The following is a 21,127-nucleotide window of genomic DNA, read 5'->3' as shown; positions in this document are numbered from 1 at the left end:
TGATTTATCCCATTGTTAAAAAAAAAAAAATCCCAACCCCACATTTCTCTGTAACAGATGTCCTATTTTTTTGTTTTGTTTTGTTTTTATAGAACTCTTGGTGGTTGTCTATCTTTTCTGTTTTCAATTCCTTTCTCTTTTTCCTCTTGGATCCATTCAAAATAGCTTTTGCGCAAAACCACCTTCCATCAAGAGACTTATCAAGGTCCCTGGTGACTTACTTCCATACTGGTAAATACAACAATCAGTTCTTGATCCCCATCTTACTCTGCCTATGAACAGCATCTGCCAAGGATGGTGACTCTTTTCTTGTGTGAAACATTTCCAGCATTTCCAGAACAAAACTCATTCCTGGTCCTTTTCCAATCCCCATCGCCAACCAAACTCTCTTACTCTTTTGCTGTTTTTTTTTTCTTTTCTCCAGACATAATATTGGAAAGCTCCAGGTCTCAGGCACTGTTTTTTATCTGCTCACGCTCCATTAAAGAGTCCGAGCACCATATATTTAACTGACATTTATATCTTTAGCCCACACTTGTCTCTGAACCCCAGGCTCATACATAAATCTCAAACTGAATAAAGTGAACTCATGATCTTTCTTTCTCAACATGCTACACCTGCAGTTTTCCTCATGTGAGAGTAGAGGAATGGCAACTCGATTTTTCAGTTTTTCAGAACAAAAGCACCTTGATTCTTTTTCTGGAACATTTTCATCTGAATGCTGTAAGCCTTGTCTGTCTTAGCTTCAAAATACAAAAATCTCACCACCTTTCTGCTAAAACATGATCCTGGGCACCATCATCACTTACCTGGATTATTCTGAGTCTTCTGACTAGTCGCCCTGCTTGTCTGCCTTGCCCAACTTCAGTTAATTCTCCTTACTTTCTTTTTGAGCCTGTTATAATATATGTCTGTAAAATATAATTAGAGTACAATTTGTAGGTTTCATTTACAGTAAAATCAATATCTCTTATCATCATCTGTAAGTCTCATATGATCCACAGCCTCTCTGAGTTTGTTTCTTACACTGACCCTCATGACCCATCTCCATCCACCTATGGTGCCCTCGCCATTTCTCATCCTTACCTCAGAGCCTGTACCTGTTTCCTTTTCCTGGATGCTCTTCCCCCAGGATTCCATTTAACATTCCTGGTCACCAGCTCTAGGGTCACCTTTTCAGGGAAGCCTTTCCTAATCATTCTGTTTAAAATTCACCCTCCCCTTACCTCTGCACTTCTTTGCCCTTCTGGGCTTCAACTTTCTCCTTAACTTTTCTTGCCTTCCAACATATGATGTAATATCCTTTTATTTAATGGTTTTCTCCTCCCATGACAATGTGAGCCTCATGAGGGTAGAGATTTTTGTCTGCTAAGCTCTCTCACTTAAAGGTACAAACACATAGTAGGTATTCAACAAGCTTTAACTCCTATTGTAATTTTTGTTATGACTGACTTAATTACTTGTTAATGCGATCTGGCCTTGGCTATGTAGAGAAGAGAGAAATCAGTTTTATAGTTTATACGAATTGGAAAGGGAATGGGAACATTTGATTGCATTAATAGGACTTATTTTCTAAAGCATCCTTTATTTCTCCAGCGAAGGTTAAATTGGCTCCATTAAAAAATTTTTTTTTCAATTTTAGTTCAAAAACAGTAAGAATTTCACCTTTGCAAACCAAATATTAAATGAGGTTCATATATCTATAAAATGGAATGTGTACGATGACCATAGGGTATAAATTGGACGGCTAGCATGTATTCAATACTTGTTTTAAAAATTTTAAAATATATATACACAAAAGAATATATATAATGTTCATCATAGTTAAAAAAAAAAAAAGAGAAATGCCCTACCCATGATGAATCTTAAGAAATAGACTATTTCTATGTTTGAAGTCGCTATGTGCCTTTCCCCAGTAACTCTCCTTCCCTGCCTCTAAGAAGTAAACACAAGAAGTTGTGTTCATCATTCTTTGCTATACAGGTTTACCATATATGTTTACTTCCATAAATATGCTTTCTTTTCCTTGATTTTAAAATCTATTTCAATGTAATATATACTTTGGCTTTCATCTGTAATTTTCTTTGCATGCCCAATGTCATGCTCCTGAGATGCACCAATGTGAATTTGCTTCACTCTAACTCATTTAAAATCCTGATCCTAGGAACATTCTTGATATGCCTTGAGGACCATATATTCACACATTTTATTAGGCATCATGGTTTTCTTTTCCAAGAAGTTATAGATCACTCTCAACTCCTGTGTAACCATTGTTCCACATCCTTGCTATTATTAGAAATTACCAGTTTCTACTTTGCTTAGTGAATGTGGAATGATGTTACGAATTTAACTCACTTATTCTTTTTTTTTTTTAATTTTATTTATTTATTTGACAGAGAGTGATCACAAGTAGGCAGAGAGGTAGGCAGAGCGAGAAAGAGGGAAGCAGGCTCCCTGCTGCGCAGAGAGCCCGATGCGGGACTCGATCCCAGGACCCCGAGATCACAACCTGAGCCAAAGGCAGTGGCTTAACCCACTGAGCCACCCAGGCGCCCCAACTCACTTATTCTTGATTACAAAGAAAATAGACACTTATAGGGAAATTAAAAAGTTGTTAAATATTGCTGCATTTTTTAAGCCCTCTTTAAGAAAGTAGTGTAGTTTGAGTATTAACTTGTTGGAACGGTTTCATAGATGTGTCCCTATATTGCCTCTTCAAATAATTTGTGTTTTATATTTAACCCCTTGATCCATTTGAAATTATTCTGTATATGAGAAGCTGAGTTCTATCATGGGCCATTAACCAAGTTATCAATTCTTACTTTACTTACATCCTTTCTATATATCTTCAGGTATATCTATGGGCTCTTTATTCTGTTCCTTTGTGTACCAGTCACCAATACAATATTTCCTTATTAGTGTGACTTTAAAATGGTCATAATGTCTGATAGAGCTCATCTTTCCAGTTTCTATACCTCTTTCAGTAATGAATTAGTTATTTTGATCCACTTCATTTCCCACATATATTTCAGAGCAGATTAGTGGATTTTAAAGAAAATTCCATTTTAAAACTGCAACCTGCCACAATTCCATCCCCACTATTTTTACTCATTGAGCTGCCTCTACTTTTTGTTTATAGTCAAGTATCACCTTCTATCATACTATGAAGTTTATGTATTCATGTCTATTGTTATTTTACTTCCCTACCATCTACCCATCTCCTACCCAGATAGATTATAAACTCAGAACTGACAAAGGTATTTTTGGATTTGTTCCATTTGTACATCTCAAGCACCTAAAACAGTAGACGCTTAGGTAAAGATAGGTACTCAGTACATATTTGCTGAGTGAACAAATTTAACTTGAATTTATGACTCAACCAGGAAAGCTGACATCTTTTTTTTTTTTTTTTGGTCAGGTTTTATTTATCTATTTTAGAGAAAGTATGAGTGAGAGAGCAGAAGCAGGGGTAGCAGCAGTGGGAGGGAAAGCAGACTTCCCCCTAAGCAGGGAGCCTGATCTGGGGCTTGATTCCAGAACTCTGGGATTAGGACCTTAGCCAAAGGTAGACACTTAACTGACTGAGGCACCCAGGCACCTAGATAGCTTTCTAACAGTAATTTAAAAAAAAAAAATGTATGGAGGGGCATCTGAGTGGCTCAGTGGGTTAAGCCTCTGCCTTCGGCTCAGGTCATGATCCCAGGGTCCTGGTATCGAGCCCCACGTTGGGCTCTCTGCTCAGCAGGGAGCCTGCTTCCCTTCCCCTCTCTCTACCTGCCTCTCTGCCTACTTGCGATCTCTGTCAAATAAATAAATAAAATCTTAAAAAAAAAAAGTATGGATATGGTGTCTTTCCATCTATCTAGATCATCCCTAAACGATTTCAATAAAGTTGCAACTTTCCTGCATGAAGTTTTTACACAACTTTGTTACATTTATTTTTGTGTAACTTACACATTTGTCATTGACACTTGCTTTGGATTTAATAGTATTGTCTATTTTCTCCAGTAAAATGTAAGTATAATTCTATTTTATACAAATATGTATATTTTTAGTATAAAGTTGAATATAACATCTGTGTAAAATATTTACTCTCATTTCTTGAAGTGTAATTTTCACACGGTAACACTTACCCCCTTTAAGTGCATAGTCTAGTGGATTTTGATAAACATATAGTAGCTATTACCAAAATCAAGATATTGACAATTTCCCGTTACTCCAAAAAGTCCATTTGAGCCTCACTGCAATCAATTCTACTCCCCTAAGCCCAGCCTCTGGCAAACGCTGATCCATTTTCTGTCATTAATGTTTGGTCTTTTCTAGAATGTCATCTAAGTAGAATCATACAGTATATGTGGTCTTTTGTGTCTGGCTTGGTTCTTCAGTGTAATGCATTTGCAACTCATTCATATTTTTGCATATGTTAGGAGGTCTTTCCTTTGTTTATTTACTTATTTATTTAATTTTTCGGGAGGTCTGTCCTTTTAGTTATGGATAGCATCACATTGTAGGGATGTAATGTAATTTGTTAACCTACTCACCTTTTGATGGACATTTGAATTATTTTCTGAACTGTAGCTACTATGAATAAAGCTGCTGTGGACATTCATTGAATGGATTTTGTGTAGACAGAAATTGTCATTCGTCTCAGGTAAATTTCTAGTAGAACTGATGGAAAAGTAAGAAATTTTCTAATTTTATAAGACATTCCAAACTTTTCTAAAGTGTGCCATTTTTTTTCATTCCCACCATCAGATTAACATAATTCTGGTTGCACTACATTTTCATCAGCTCTTGGCATTAAGAGCCTTACTTTTCTCCATTCTGGAGGGTAGGTAGTATTATCTCGTTATGATTTTAATTTACATTTCCCTAATGGTTAATCATGTTGACCATCTTTCCATGTTTTAATTTGTCATTTATAACTACTCTCAAAATGTCTTTTTAAATCTTTTGCCAATTTTTAAATCAAGTTTCTGGTTTATTATTGAACTGTGAAGATTAGTTATATATTTTGGATACAAGGGCTATTCTCCCCAGCTCTACAGTAGCCTTGGAAATCTTCAGCATCACAACCACAGGAGTTATGATAAAACAACAACCTTACATACACTAGCGGGGGTAGGATGATTTTTGTGGCTTCTCAGAAAGCCCATCCTCAGAGAATTATCATTATGTAAGTGGTCTTGCATTCCCTTGGAAAAGACCTGTTTACAGAGTACTGTCACTATTTGACCCAACACAGAGCTCGCTTGCAGGATACATCTGATAGAGAACTTGTATCCAGAATGCATAAAAAACTTACACCTCAACAAGAAGGCGAAGAATCATCAAATGAAATTTGGAAAAAGTATCTGAATAGATCTCTGCTCAAAGATGACACACAAGTAGCCCGTAAGCATGTGAAAAGATGCTCGGCATTAGTCATTAGGGAAATACAAATGAAAACCACAGTGAAATAGTCAAAGCATCTATCACCAGTAACATATATGGTAAGTATTGACAAGATTGTGGAGAAATGGAATCCTCATATATTGCTGGTAGGAATGTAAAAAGGTGCAGCTACTTTGGAAAACAGCTTGATGATACCTCAAAATGTTAAACAAATACGGTGTCACCATATACCCCAGCAATTCCATTCTCAGATATATACGTAAGTTAAATAAAAACATGTATCCACATCAAATCTTGTATGTAAATGTTCATAGCAGCGTTATCCCTTCATAGCCAAAATGTGGAAACAACTCAAATGTCCATTAACTTCAGAATGGATAACCAGAATGTGGTAGATCCATACAATGAAATATTATTCAGTAACAGAAAGAAATGAAATACTGATTCATGTGAACACTGAATCCTCCCAGAAAAACATTATGCTAAGCAAAGTAGCAATCATAAAAGACCACATATTACGTGGTCACATTTATACGAAAATACTCTGAGTAGGCAAATCTGTACTGGCAAAATACATCAGTGGTTGCATGGGGGTTGCATAGGGGTAGTGGTGACGGGTGGGAATGTAGAGTAACTCCTAACAGGTTCTTTCTGGGGTGATAAAAATGTTCCTAAATTAGGTTGTGTTGATGGTTACATAACTCTGTGAATATACTAAAAATAACAAAATTGTATCCTTCAACACATACACATAGGATGATAAACCATTTTGACAGATTAGTAAAATTAGAAAGTATGATAAATGCTGCCAAGTTTGGGGGATCACAGAGCAACGGGAACTCTCATTCACCCCTGGTAGAAGGACACATTCGGGTCGTCAGTTTGAAAAACATTCTGTGTTTACCCAGCAGCTGCAGAGCAGAGAAACTATTGTGCACACATACCAGAAGCCATGCCGTCCTTAAGAGCCCTGTTCTGAAAGGTAAACATGGAAAACAGGGTGACTAAATACAGTATAACATCTTCCCACAAATACCATTCCTCTGTGTAAACAACCTCCCATGTGAATACAGCGGATTATTTACTATATAATTAAATAAGAAATTAAGTAACAAGGACTGATTGGATAGTTCTAGAAAGCTCAATAGCAAAAAGAACATTCTTGTGGAGAAATACGTGCTAAAAATATAAAGAAAAACAAATGAAAGATGAATATAAAATTCTGGTTAGTGTTTTTCTCTCTGGGCAGGAAGAAGGACATGGGACACTTCCAAGGTTGTGATAATGTGGTACATGTCATCCTTAATTAAATCCCCTGCGACAAGCCTCATTGTTTATTAAATACCTGGCCAAGAAGTGGGAGCAAAGAGGCAATATGGGAACAAAGAATCTTTGAAAAATGACAAATTCTTAAAAACTGCCTCCAAAAAGCCTATTTCCCAAATGCTAAGCTTGTCTCTCTAAATGTATATAAGTATGTTTAATGTATATATATGTTAAATATAAAATTATGTATATAGTTTTGTTATATAATTTTATTGCTATATATTTTATATCATATACCTATCTGAATACATAAAGTATATATACATATATGAATGTGTATGTAACACACATATATTTGAAAAGAAATGAAATCTCGGTTGTATTTTTTAAGCAAAACTTATTTATGTTAAGAGCATTTTCTTTTTCGTTGTTAAGGGCATTTGAATTAGCATCATTTAACTATTTTATTGAAAAAAAACAAAAATGTTTCAAACTTAAATGCCGAAAGCAATGAGACGACTTATGCAATTTTCTATTAGACCTTCAAAGTATTTTTATTCCCTCTCTCGTCTTTTAGTAGCTAAATATTTTCTTGATCATTAGTGATTTTTGTCTCTTATCTGGTGGTAGGGAATTTTTATCGTTACATATGGACTTTCGTGTTTTCACATTAAAAATCACACTTGGTGAGATTTTATTTCTCTCAAGTAAAGCACAAAAGGGGAAAGATCAGTCTCTAACAGAACAATGCAGTGAAACCGGAGCTGAAAAATATCTGGCAGAAGCAGAAGCTCACCTCGGAGAGCTAAAGGTTACCTCTTCTCACCAAGCTGTCTATTCTCCACCACTATCGTGACTGAAAAATAACTTTTTAAAAAGTACTTTCTACCTTTCTCATATCAAATTGTTTATATACTCACTAACAGACACATTTAATACACAAGTAAATTATTATTATTCAATAATTCTTTACTCTTGGTATATTGACTTAATGCTTACTCAGTTAAAGGTCTATGGCCAGATCTTAAATAGCTTTGTCTGCCAGTGCACAGACCTGTCCGCTTACTGTGTAATTAGAATATTGTAACTTCCGTTCAGCCACCCATCCATTTATTTTTATTTATTTATTTATTTTTTTAAAAAGATTTTATTTATTTATTTATTTGACAGAGAGAAATCACAAGTAGATGGAGAGGCAGACAGAAAGAGACAGAGGGAAGCAGGCTCCCCGCTGAGCAGAGAGCCCGATGCGGGACTCGATCCCAGCACCCTGAGATCATGACCTGAGCCGAAGGTAGCGGCTTAAACCACTGAGCCACCCAGGCGCCCACCATTCATCCATTTAAAAATTACTATTTTTAGAATTACTCACTTCTTCCTTCCTTCCTTCATTTAACAAATATTTACTGCTTATCTCCTGCCAGGTACTACACATATTTCTAGAGTTAAAGTAAGGGTAAACCCACAAAGGATCCTTATCTTCATGGAACTCAGAATCTGTGTGTGGAGACAGATAACTATGATCGCCTTTTAAAAATCGTAAGCAGGGCTGTATGGGAATTCGTGGAACAAACAGAGGTGTTCGGTGCTTGGGGTGGGGAACCTGAGGCAGAACTGACATGAGGAGGGGTTCATAAAGGAAGGAGAAGAAAAGCGCATAAACAACCCTATGGTGGAAGGACTGAGGGTCCTGAGGACAGAGAGACTGGCCCAGAGAGATCAAGGAGTGTGAGATACAGTGATGAAATAAAGGTTAAGAGATTTCAAGTCAGGCAGGACTTGATCAGCTGTCTATTTTTGTTTGTTTTGTTTCGGAGTGTTTTTTCCTGCTTTGTTATCTTTCAAAAACAATGGGAAGACAGCGAAGCCACAAGCAAGGTAGAGGCATGGCTTCACCTGCATTTTGAGACCCCCGGCTGCATTGCTCAGCAAGTGCTTCTGTCACTCAGTGTCCAGCACTTCCCACCCGCTCTGTGGCTGAGCTGCCACTTAACCATCCTAACCAAGAGCTGGTGCAGCAGTTGTCCAAAAATCCAACTTCTCGAGCAGCCTGCCCTGGTGCATGAATTTAGTTTGTGAACTCTGCAGAGAGTTTACATTCCTCTAAGATTCATTAGATTTTAAATTCTTCTCAAATCTAATGGGTCGTCAACACCTCTAAAGATACACTTACCCTATGCTGTGATAGGAAGCAGAGACATACACACAAGGGTGGGGCCCCGTTGGTTAAGCCTCTGCCTTCAGCTCAGGTCATGATCCTGGGGTCCTGGGATGGAGTCTCACAGTTTGTCTCCCTGTTTCTCCCTCTCCTTCTGCCCACCACTTACCCTGTGCTCTCTCCCTCTCTCAAATAAATGAATAAAATCTTTTAAAAAAGAATAAATAAAATCTGTAAAGGGTAGCCGTGGGGCGGGGAGCCAATTATTGTCTGGAAAACAGGGAAAACATGTGAACAGGTACAATTTAGCAAGTCCTGAAAGGTGTCTAAGAGGTCTTGTTTTTTTTTTTTTTTTCATTTTCTTTTTATTTTTTTTATTTTTTTTTATTTTTATTTTATTTTATTTTTTTTTATTTTTTATTTTTTATAAACATATATTTTTATCCCCAGGGGTACAGGTCTGTGAATCTTACACCACACACAAAAATAGACTCAAAATGGATGAAGGACCTCAATGTACGAAAGGAATCCATCAAAATCCTTGAGGAGAACACGGGCAGCAACCTCTTCGACCTCTGCCGCAGCAACATCTTCCTAGGAACAACGCAAAAGGCAAGGGAAGCAAGGGCAAAAATGAACTATTGGGATTTCATCAAGATCAAAAGCTTTTGCACAGCAAAGGAAACAGTTAACAAAATCAAAAGACAACTGACAGAATGGGAGAAGATATTTGCAAACGACATATCAGATAAAGGACTAGTGTCCAGAATCTATAAAGAACTTAGCAAACTCAACACCCTAAGAGGTCTTGTTTTTAAGAGAAAAATGGGAACAACTTTCAGAGAAAAGGGAATTTTATGGGATCACTGACGTTTCCTGGGAGACAATTAGAAATCTGATGTATGTGAAGGGACAGAGTGAATTTGGGAAAGAAGCTCAAGATGGAGAGAAATTTTAGGACAGGATAAAACTGAGATTCTAGCCCTTAGCACCAGATTGCCATAGAAGCTTAAAAAAAAAAAAAAATGAAGCTAGGGAATGATTCTTTGATGGTACTCTCAGCACTGTTTTGTCTGCTTACAAGGTTAGAATTCATCTCCCTGAATGTCCAATGACCTGATGTGGCTGCCCAGCCTCACATTGTGTTGTGTGTGAAGACTAACTTGCTAATATGCTTCGGTTCAGATTCCAAAGATCTTGCTCTCTCTGTATTTCACCTGGGAAGCAGACTAGGCACATGGAACAGAATTTACCTTGACCCAAAGGCCATGCAGTCATTCAAACTAACAGGCTTTCTTCTTTAGTTTGACTTCCAAGACAAAAAAATTGGGGGCCTTCCCAAAAAGCCAACACGTTCACTTCCTCAACACCTTCCCTAAAGAATTCAAATATATATTTATTTCTGTGAGATAATAAATATTCATTTCCTAATTAATGGATTAAACTTTTAATTTTAAAACATTTTGGCTCCTAAACACATATTGTCTATTTTATCAAGACAAGCTGATTATAGCTTGTAAAAATAAGATGTAGACATTGATAGAATGGGAACATCAATGTTTAAGCACAAGGGCAAATGCCAGTTTTTGAATTATATATAGTGATGATTCATGGGCATAGCCATAAATCTTAAACAACAGAGCACATCGATCTTGGGGGACTGTCAGGAGCATATGGAACCTTCAGGTGCTCTAGTGACTAATGACTATTTGTAGACGAGAGTGAGAGTCCAACTTAATGTCTGTGACGATGTAAGTACATGATAAAAACTATATTGCTATTGGGGCATTTTTTTCCACTTGTCTGTTGTGGATTCCAGAAGAGAAAATTACTAAGTAAATAAAATATTGAATGATTTTTTTCAAAAAAATAGAATGATCATACTCAAAATTACAGGCTGTGTGTATACAGGTAGATACTTTTTAAAGGTAGATCTTATTTATTTGACAGAGAGACACAGTGAAAGAGGGAACACAAGGAGAGGGAGTGGGAGAAGGAGAGGGAAGTTCCTCGCTGAGCAGGGAGCCCGACACGGGGCCCGATCCCAGGGTGCTGGGATCATGACCTGAGCTGAAGGCAGATGCTTCACCTATTGAGCCACCCACGCGCCCTGGTAGATGTGTTTACATGTACAGTCTCTAAACAGGGACGTCTTTCATGCCTTCGTGGATATTTGAAACAATCTTTTTTGTGGTGAATTTATACACAGGCACACGTACAGTTTTTGTTTTTGTTAAAGGAATACTTAGCACACAAGAGGCTGCTGGATAAAGAAAAGAGAAGGAGTTCCGATGTGGGAAGACAGCATCCAGCGTAACACCTGCATTTTTGACCTGGATGACTAACCATGGGTTACTTTAGGTATTAAAAAGGAAAGTTTAATTTATCAGGAGATGCTGCGAACGAATTGGGAGGAGAAGAACTAACTTAAATCCGTCTGTTCCTCCAGCGATCTTTATGGCTAGGACAGAAAGTCCATATTTAAAAGCTGATGTGGTATTTTTAGAGGGTGGGGAAGGAGGGGACAGTAGTGCTCAATAACACTAAAAAACAGTGCTCAAACCCGAGTGACAGGAAAAATCCCCCCTCAGCGTTTAGAGATAACTGACAATGCCTGATGATCCCTGCTAGGTTTCTCTGTTCTCTAGAAAACTGAGCTTAGAGTAAGCTGCCTGGTTTCTGTTTCATTTACTCCAGCGGATCCCACTTGCACAAAGCTTTCAATATCTAGACAGACATGAGGGACTCCACTTTCCAACAGTTCCTTCAGGACTGTTCTTCCAGGTAAACCGGCAGATGTTTCTAGGTCTTGAGATCCAAAGTACCAGGTGAGGAGCAAAAACAGACTACAGGGTCAGACTTTGGGGAATTTTCAAATTCAGCCACTAAAAGCTAGATCAGCAGAATCAATGATGCACACCCTTCCCTCCCAGTCTCCCTCCCTCACTTCCCTTCCTTCTTTCCTCCCTCACTCCCATCTCTGTATTTTATTTACTTACTTGAGAGAAAAAGAGAGAGTGTGTGCACACAGGCACATGCTCACGAGGTCAGGGGACGTGGGGGGGATGTGAGGGGGGGCTGAGCAGGAACCTGGACTTGGGGCTTGATCCCAGGATCCTGAGATCACAACCTGAGCCAAGGGCAGCCGCTTAACCGAATGAGACACCCAGTTACCCCTTCCACTTCCTAAATTTAATTTCACTTATATTCTACTTTAAATAAATTTGCTTAAAAATACAATAAACCTTTCAGAGCAGCTTTGTATGCAGAAAAAGAAAGCAGAGAAATACAGAAAACAGTTGACTGAAAAAACCTTTTTTTTCAAGCTGTCAGGGTAGGTTTTAAACCTCTTATCTATCAGGTTTCTTTCTATCCTCTAGGAAGGAGTCAGACAATTTTGACAGAACAAACATAGATTATCTTTGGCCTTAGACCATTTCCTTCAATGTGTCTGCAATTTGATTTTTGTTGATTTCTCTCTGGGATTTTTCCTGATGAATAATTAATTATAGTCCAAGTCAATTTTCCATAGGCATTGAATTCTGTAGAAATCTTCCTATAGTAAAACTTTTGATTTGTAAAAGTGATTTGGTACAGAGTCTCCTTTCCTTGCAATTTTAAGGTTGATTATGTCCGTGAGATTTGTCATTAAAAACTCAGTTAGCTTTCAAAGTATAATCCCTGACAGACTTTCCTTGTTATGCTCTCCCCTTTATCACATCAACAATACCCCAGGAAACTTTTATTATAGCTTCAATAGTTTGTTTTATTGATTTGAGTATGATTCAGCAACCACTTAGCATCCATGATATATTAGATTATAAAAATATGTAGCTGTTTTGTACTCTTATGGAATTCTTAATCTGTATTTGATGAGAACATTTTAAGACTTTCTATACCAGAAAACAGCATGCAAATAAATGAATACACAAGTAATGGACTCAAAGAGTGAGAATCATTGAGATAAGAAACCACGAAATCCATTTGCGGTTAATTTTTGCTCCAGAATATGGATGATTCTACAGCTTTCCTCAGTAATCTTATGTATCTATTTGTACATTAAGAGTTTTATTCACAATGAATTCTGGAACACTGAAAATAAAATAAAATAAAATGGAAAAAAAAGTTTTATTCACAACTAACATCTTTCATCTTTCACATGTTAAAAAATACATTCTCCTTCTCTAGACGTCTTTAAAATATTTCCATTTCAGCCTTTCTTAAAATTTTCTCTAATTTTGACCTTTGTAAATCATATAAGGCTTCAAATTCTTCCTCAGATAAATGAAATTAAGTCCAGTGTGGCTTCAACTGATTGTGAGTCGAAAACAATCTATAATTCAGGTGCCTGGGTGGCTCAGTTATTAAGCATCTGCCTAAAACATCTGGGATCAGGTCATGATCCCAGGGTCCCGGAATCGAGCCCCGCATCAGGCTCCCTCCTCAGCAGGAGGCTTGCTTTTCCTTCTCCCACTCCCCCTGCTTGTGTTCCCTCTCTTGCTGTATCTCTCTCTGTCAAAGAAATAAATACAATCTTCAAAAAAACTTTAAAAAATTAAAAAAATAAAATAAAATTTTCTACAATTGATTTCATTCATATGTCACAAACTCTTGCACACAGTTTAATTCCCTTATTGCCTTAAAAAATAATAAATATAACATTGCTGACTTGGATTCAGTTAAGCTCATTAAAATAAGTGGAAACTCACATTATTTAGCATTTTGTTCCTTTTCCTGATTTTTCAGATTTTTTAAAAAAGATTTTAGGGGTGCCTGGGTGGCTCAGTGGGTTAAAGCCTCTGCCTTTGGCTCAGGTCATGATCCCAGGGTCCTGGGAATCGGGCTCTCTGCTCAGCAGGGAGCCTGCCTCCTCCTCTCTCTGACTGCCTCTCTGCCTGCTTGTGATTTCTGTCTGTCAAATAAATGGGTAGGATCTTAAAAAAAATATTTTACTTATTTATTTGACAGATCACAAGCAGACAGAGAGGCAGGCAGAGAGAGAGGGGGTAGCAGGCTACCTGCTGAGCAGAGAGCTGGATGCGGGACTTGATCCCAGGACCCTGGGATCATAGGCTTTAACCCACTGAGCCACCCAGGTGCCCCGATTTTTCAGATTTATTAATATTGATATTGGATAAAATGTAATATTTACTTGAGGTTAATGGTTTTTCACCCTCTACTCTTTTTTTTTCAGTTTTCTTAATGGGTCATTGCTCATTTTCCCTACACTCACATCAAGACAAATTCACTCTCCCTGTGATCTGGATTTTATATATTTGCTCTTTCTCCTTCACACCGATACCTCCCATTCTTTTTCCTTTCATTTATTTATATAAGATACTCCTACTTTTCCTAATTCCCTCCATCAAATTTCTCTTTCATCAAGCAGACCCAAGTAAGCACTTGCATCTCTGAAATGTCATAGTAATGATTTGGTTTGCAAATTAATTTGGCCATACTTCCGTTCAACAATATTATTTCTCAAGCAAAGCCAAATGAAAACAGAAACAAATCAATGTCTTAAGGAAGCTTATACTCCCGTGGCTGAGGTCAGACCATAAAGAAAACAAATACATGATTCTATAGGATATTAAATGGTGAAAAGAGAAATCAAGCAAGAGAAGGGGACAGGGAGCAGGCTTATGGGGGAGGGGGTTCTGCTTCTGTTTTGCTTTTTTTTTTCTCTTAGGTTTCTGTCAAGTTCTACTTTCAAATGCATGATTTTGGATTGAATGTCAGAATGCATATGAAAAACCAGAGAAAGATTCTGAGGCTCTAATTTTAATCCCTGTGAAGGCTGCATGGTTTTCATGCTACTTTTATTGAAGTACTAGGTGGCCTTTTAGGTTGTGAACAAAAGCCTTGGCAAGGCTTCGACTACAGTTTTAACTCCTCTGCCCCCTAAGTCAGCCAGTTCTGCTCAACCTCTCAGCTGAGTTGTCTTGGGGAGTCGTCTTGCACAGTGCACTACTGGTGGAAACAGAATAGCCTGTGAAAGGGGGTGGTGATCTTAAATCATCAGACCAGACATCTGCACGGAACGTGCTGTAATAATAGAGCTTGTTAGTTTTTGAGCAAGGACAATGGTCTGTGGGATCTTAATGAAGAGCTGGGGCTTCCTTGAAGGTCTGATGCTTCTTTAGCCAGGTGTTGATCTTTGAGGGAATGAACATCTCACATCTGCAGCAGGGTCTCTGCTATCTGTTCAGGTCTTGTGGAGAGAGGTCATGTGCAGAAACGTCCCAATCAGGAAGTCAGGAAGGGGTAACTTCATCTAAGTCACCTAAAAAGGCCATTTCTCATAACCTTTCTCTGTTCCATAGCACCTCTAGGGAAATTATTACCTACAACTATTTTCTTCTAGAAATCTAAGAAGGTAATAAAATCCCTTGGTCTGCATGTTTCTCTCACCATATCTAGTGGCCTACCATCAGTTGGAATCTAGGTAAGAGGAGATTAAAACACATCTACCATTTCCTCCTTTACTCTGGTCATCTTTTTTCCTTCTTTCTTCCACAACTTTCCAGGACCAAAAAGGACAGACTTCCTCCTTCCCTGCAAGTATGTGCTTCTGTCACCAGCTAGACTCCAAAACCTGACCTTTATGCCCTCCCTGCTTGTACTCACCAATTTTTGTCCCACATTTTTGCTTAAAACCTTGTTTCCAGTTTAACTCTTAACTCAGGCAAAAAACCCAATGGGAATAACATCCTATGATGGAAACCCAAACTACGTACACCTCAAGCAATAGTCACTACCCTAAAGAAGAGATCTGACCCACCCAGACTGGTCTGAACTCAACCCTCAACTCACACCTATGTAGGTGGACCATACAGTGACCCATGGAGGGACTGACCATTACCTTTACCTCATTATAACACTGAAATCTCCTCCCAAGGAGGAGCACAAGTCTCATTTACATAACATACAGTGCAGTAATAGGCATGTTTCCTTAAGGGGCATGTGTGACTTTATGCCTGGCTCTACATATGACAAGCCTCCTCCATCTCAATATTCACCCCAACCTAAATGAAAAGAACCCAACTTGCCCTTGTTTGGGAAATCAGTTTTGCAGGTTTTCCCTCATGACCTCCTTATTTCTGGAAATAAAATTTCCTTTGTGCAACTCTACCTGGTGTAGTTTCTATCTTTGACTTACCAAAGAGCAAACTTGTGTTATTTGGTTACACTTTCACTGCAGGTTTTGTGCCTAAGGTGTTGGGTAAACACTGTGTAAGAATCCTCTGTGCTGTGTCTTCATATTTATTTAGCATATTACCTTACATGAAACCAAGCCTTGAAACTGTTACCTTGGAAAAAAGGACACAGTTTTACCCCTCCCCCCCTACCTCCTCACTCTGAGGTGATAATCCTCAAGACATGGCTTTACAGACTGAAGAGCACAAAAGGATCCTTATTTAATGAAAGAAATTCAAATACATCAGTTTAATCTTTCTAAAACATTAGCCCTGATAAACTCTGTTAACTCTTACTAAACAATACCCTCAGAACTATGGCTTCTTAGATTTGATCAGATCGTGCCATGTCTACTCAAAAGTTTGTTTTAGCAATTAAATCCCAATAATTTATGTGAGACTCTAGCATTAATGGACAAATTTATCACCAAAATCAGTTAGAAAACAGTAGTTGAAAATAAGACATCACATACTAACTACTGGAAAGAGAAATGCTTATCTAAACATTCAGTTTTTTCCCCATACAATTTAAAAAAGATTTCATCAAACCCCAATGAGTATAGCTTAGTACAAAGAAAACAGGTATTTTTTTTTACTGATTGGTTATGTTTCCCAGATTTGCCTACAACCCCTAGTACCACGAGCTTAGTCACTGGCAGAGTGTTGGTGTTCAAAGTAGATGGCTGACCTTAAAACATAAAACTATCACTTATTTTACCCATAAAACATGGATTTGGAAACAAGAGAGAACTGCAATACGGGATAAGGAAACTATAGCAACACCACAGGTAAGTTCACTAAACAAAGGAGAGAAACCATTTCTTTCAAAGAGGAAAGCAGGTATTTGGGGGGAAGGTTATTACAAACAAAAAATCCGAAGGAGTGAATTGGCAGTTTTAAGTATAGTGGCCTTTCATTGGCTGTTTTAAGTATAGTGGCCTTTCATTGGCTGAACTATGACTATCTCTCATTGGCTGGGCTGTTGCTGGGGGAGAAGGAAAACCTCCTTCCCAATGCTGGTATAGTAATTAGTATCCTTTGGCAAGGCTGATGGCTTCCTGTTGGGTTTGCAGTTGATTGTGGGTGGTAGGGTGTGACAGCTGCCCTGGCAAACCATTTTCGTAACGTTTCCCTTTATTAATTCTCTCAAAATTCACTACATATTTTTATAGATTTTAGTTATAATGTTTTTCACTCTTGTGCAATATTAAAACCCTATCTCCATCATTAAAAAGTTACCGAGTTTAAACTAATGATATCTCTGCACGTAAGGAGAAACTAAAGCATATACAGGTTTCCGCATGGAACAGATTACAAACCAAGAGGCATTTGGGAACTGGGCAGTGAGGCTTGGGGGCTCTGAACTGAAGAGAAGAATCAGGAGTTAATGACTTCTGGGAACAGGCACTCTTAGCACCCGTTCCATGGGATTTGAAGGGTGTAGGTCCTGGGGGGTAGACTGCCTGGGTTCAAAAGCTATCTCTACTATTTAGGATTTATGATTTGGGGCAAGTCACAAAACAGTCACTGTTGTACTAGAGACAAGTCTTAGTGGATAATGTGCTTGTAAGTGGAGGAGACTCCTGCACCAATTAAGTTCCAGTAACTTCTGTGAGAATCTAGCTTCAGCGCATGCTTTTATTTATTTATTTTCTTACCTCTGTACACCAGTTTTCACTTGTAACATAGAGATAATGACAGTGCCTGCCTTATCTGGTTAGAAAGATGAAACGAGTCATTGTTTATAAGGCACTTAGAACAGCCTGGTCCAGAATACGCACTAAATACCTGAAAAATCAACAGATGCCCAGTGGCTATCTTCCTATTAAAAACTCAGTATTCTATGAAATTACTTTCCAACTCCACACTGGACAATACAGAAGAGTTTGCAGAACTGAAAATTACATAAAGAATATATACCATTTCCTTGATAATAAACAACGGCAGAAAGACTTTCTCAACGTCCATTTTGAAGGAATTGAACTTTCTTATAACCAAGAAATGCTTAGACCTCTGCACAACTGAACATAAAACAAATTCTATAAACAAAATCTACACTGTAAACAACTGTTACTGATAGTAAACATCATGACAACAAGAAATAACGATTTTATACCTATATATGCATATATCCGTGTATATATATATAGAGAGAACTATTTAAATAACTAAGTGCTTTTCAGTTCACAAATCCCTTCAGTCACTTTCAGTAAATACCCTTGAATAACCAACATTTCAGAGAAATTTCTTATAAATAATTGGACAGATGGGGATCTAAATGAGGAGAACTCTAGAAACAGGTAGTTCAGATAGACTTCTTAATAAGACGCCATACCGGTAAGAAAACAACGTGTAATCATAAGATTACAATCGTTTATAGGAACTTTAATGTACGGGGAGAACACAGGATTGTGAAGAGGAACACATAGGATTATTAGTACATTTTTTTCTTTTTTAAAAATTTAAACCTCAGGGGCACCTGGGTGGCTCAGTCTGCCTTTGGCTCAGGTCATGATCTCAGGGTCCTGGGATGGAGCCCACATTGGGCTGTCTCCTTAGCAGGGAGCCTACTTTCCCCTCTCTCTCTCTGCCTGCCTCTCTGCCTACTTGTGATCTCTGTCAAATAAACAAGTAAAATCTTTAAAAAAATTGTAAAAATTTTAACTCCAATATAGTTAATGCACAGTGCCACATTAGTTTCAGATGTATGATACAGTGACCCAATACTTCCATACATTACCCAGTGCTCATCAAGACAAGTATACTCCTTAGTCCCCATCTCTTATTTTACCCATCCACCATCCCTCCTCCCCTCTCTGGTAACCCTCTGTTCCTTCTCTACAGTGAAGAATCTGTTTCCTGGTTTGGAAAGACACTTTGTTTTTTTCTTTTTTAAGAGAATCAAGAATAAATATAGAAGTTCAAAGTCTGGATTAGTATCTAGAAATAGAATGTACAATGGCTTGAAAAAAAACATGGATACTACTTATATAAACTACTGTATAATATAAATAAAAGTATACTTGTAGATTTTAAATGCTCAATTACTCTGAAATAAAGTAAACTGATTAAAAAAAACATTTTTTCTTGGGCATCTAAACATTACAAATATGATTAAAATCCTGGGGCACCTGAGTGCCCTGGCCATCAAATCAGTCATTCTTAAGAAGTTCTGATTCTTTATAGGGAAGAGAATAGGACAGAGTTCCAAATGGACCCAGCAAGTGCCCTGGAGGATTTGGGTCAGATGAGGATCTCTAGGAGTCAGACCTAGTTCTTGGGCTACTTCTAGCTAGAAGACAATTGGGATATAAGCTCCATAAGGCCGTAATTAAGCTCAATGGTAATGCGTTCATATTCCTCATTCTATTTTTCTCCAATTTAATATGTTGCATTGCTATTCCATACTTTTAGTATCTAATTGCTTCTGCCACTTAAACTTACTTTAACTCTGATACCAAAGTAATAATAATTTTTTTTTTCCTAAAAATCCAGGCCTTTAGGATATTTGCTGCCTAATAAGCACAAGTTTCATGTTTGGCCAACAGCTTACTACTGATAAGAATTTTTCTTTGATCTGTTCCAGCTCTGGTAGTTAAAGAAGCATACAGCAGAGATAATTTCCTTCCTAACTAAAGAATGTCTTGTAAATGAAGAAAAATTACTAATTTATGTCATATTATATTAAACCCTTCTCTTCCTTTTTCACAAGCTGAACGTCTCCCATGTTCTCATTTCATATACCTATTTTGTCTTAGAGCAATCATTGAATAGATAAAACCTTGTGTACTGGTGTGTACATATGCTAATACATCCAGTCTGTCTTCTATTATAAAACAATCCAGTGATGTGACAAGCCCTTGGAAAAGAGAATTCCAATTTGAAACTCCTTTTCAATCCTTCGTGAGCTTCTCACCCTTACAGGTCCTAGAAACAAACCAGCATAAGAAATTGACAGATTTTGATTAACTGTAAGTTGAGAAATGATAGCTATAGGTCAGGTTCTATGACAAGTACTCCACATCAACGCTGCACCTAACCATTTTCATTTTAAATCAATCACGTGAATTGCAAGTAAATCTAATGTTTAGGTTTGGTGTAAAAAGACACCATGTTGTGTTTCCTCTGCAGAAATGTACTTTTGTACCATCTCCAAAGAAAAATTCATTTGGTAAGATCATTACTACAATAAAGACATTAGAAAAATTCTTTCAGGACACTAATTTGGCAACAATTAAAGTGCTAATAACATATCAGAAGAACTTTGAAAAAAGACAGACTTTAATCAAAGTCCTGGTTGTAGCACCTACTAGCTATAAGACCCAGGGCACGTGTACTTAATTGCCATAAGCTTTTGTTTCTTCACATTTTAAGTAAGAATAGTATCTGCCTCTTAAAGGAGTTAAGAGAATTAAACCAGATGAGATTTGGGACAGTGAATATTACTAGCAAACTGTTGAAGTTATTATTAAATGGGTTTTCTTTATGGAATATAGGATTCTATAAGGCCCTTCTTCCCTACTCGTACATAGCTTTTTCCTGAAACACAGTCAACCGTGATGATCCTCAAGACCTAGCATTACTGGAATGCATTGAGTAAGGACTCCAGGTGGTAGTGAAACAGAGAAGAGCTCTGCACAGAGCTCAGGCTACAGCCTTTCTAAAAAATCCCTTGATGTTAATTTGAACCTGACCTTTCAAGCATAGAAATATTAAGCAGAGTAGAAAAGACACACGGGACTATTTGATCTATTATATACTCCCTTCAACTCAACTAAGATTGAACATTGAACACTTCATTAATCTCATTTAGGCTTTTCAAAATTTAGACTAAGAATTTGTTTGAGATTTAATAAGATATTGTTATGTAAGTTAATTTATGTAAAGCTCTCGGCTGATAGTAATTTTAATAACACTAATAAGATTTCTTTGGTGTGGTTGAGTTGGAGCTTCAAGGACTGCCATGAATCTCAGGGAGAGATACTTATGAAATAATGATGGCCATTTAGTGTCACAGTGAAAAGGGCTCATACTGGGAAATGACCCGGATACATGAGGTTTAGTAATGAAGTTCTTCAATATCTGGAAACATAGTGTTATAAACACAGTCCTG

This window comes from Mustela nigripes, chromosome 4 (genome assembly GCF_022355385.1).
Source record: "Mustela nigripes isolate SB6536 chromosome 4, MUSNIG.SB6536, whole genome shotgun sequence".
NCBI lineage: Eukaryota > Metazoa > Chordata > Mammalia > Carnivora > Mustelidae > Mustela > Mustela nigripes.
The sequence above is the reverse complement of the archived record's forward strand: the minus strand, read 5'-3'. Positions refer to the sequence as shown.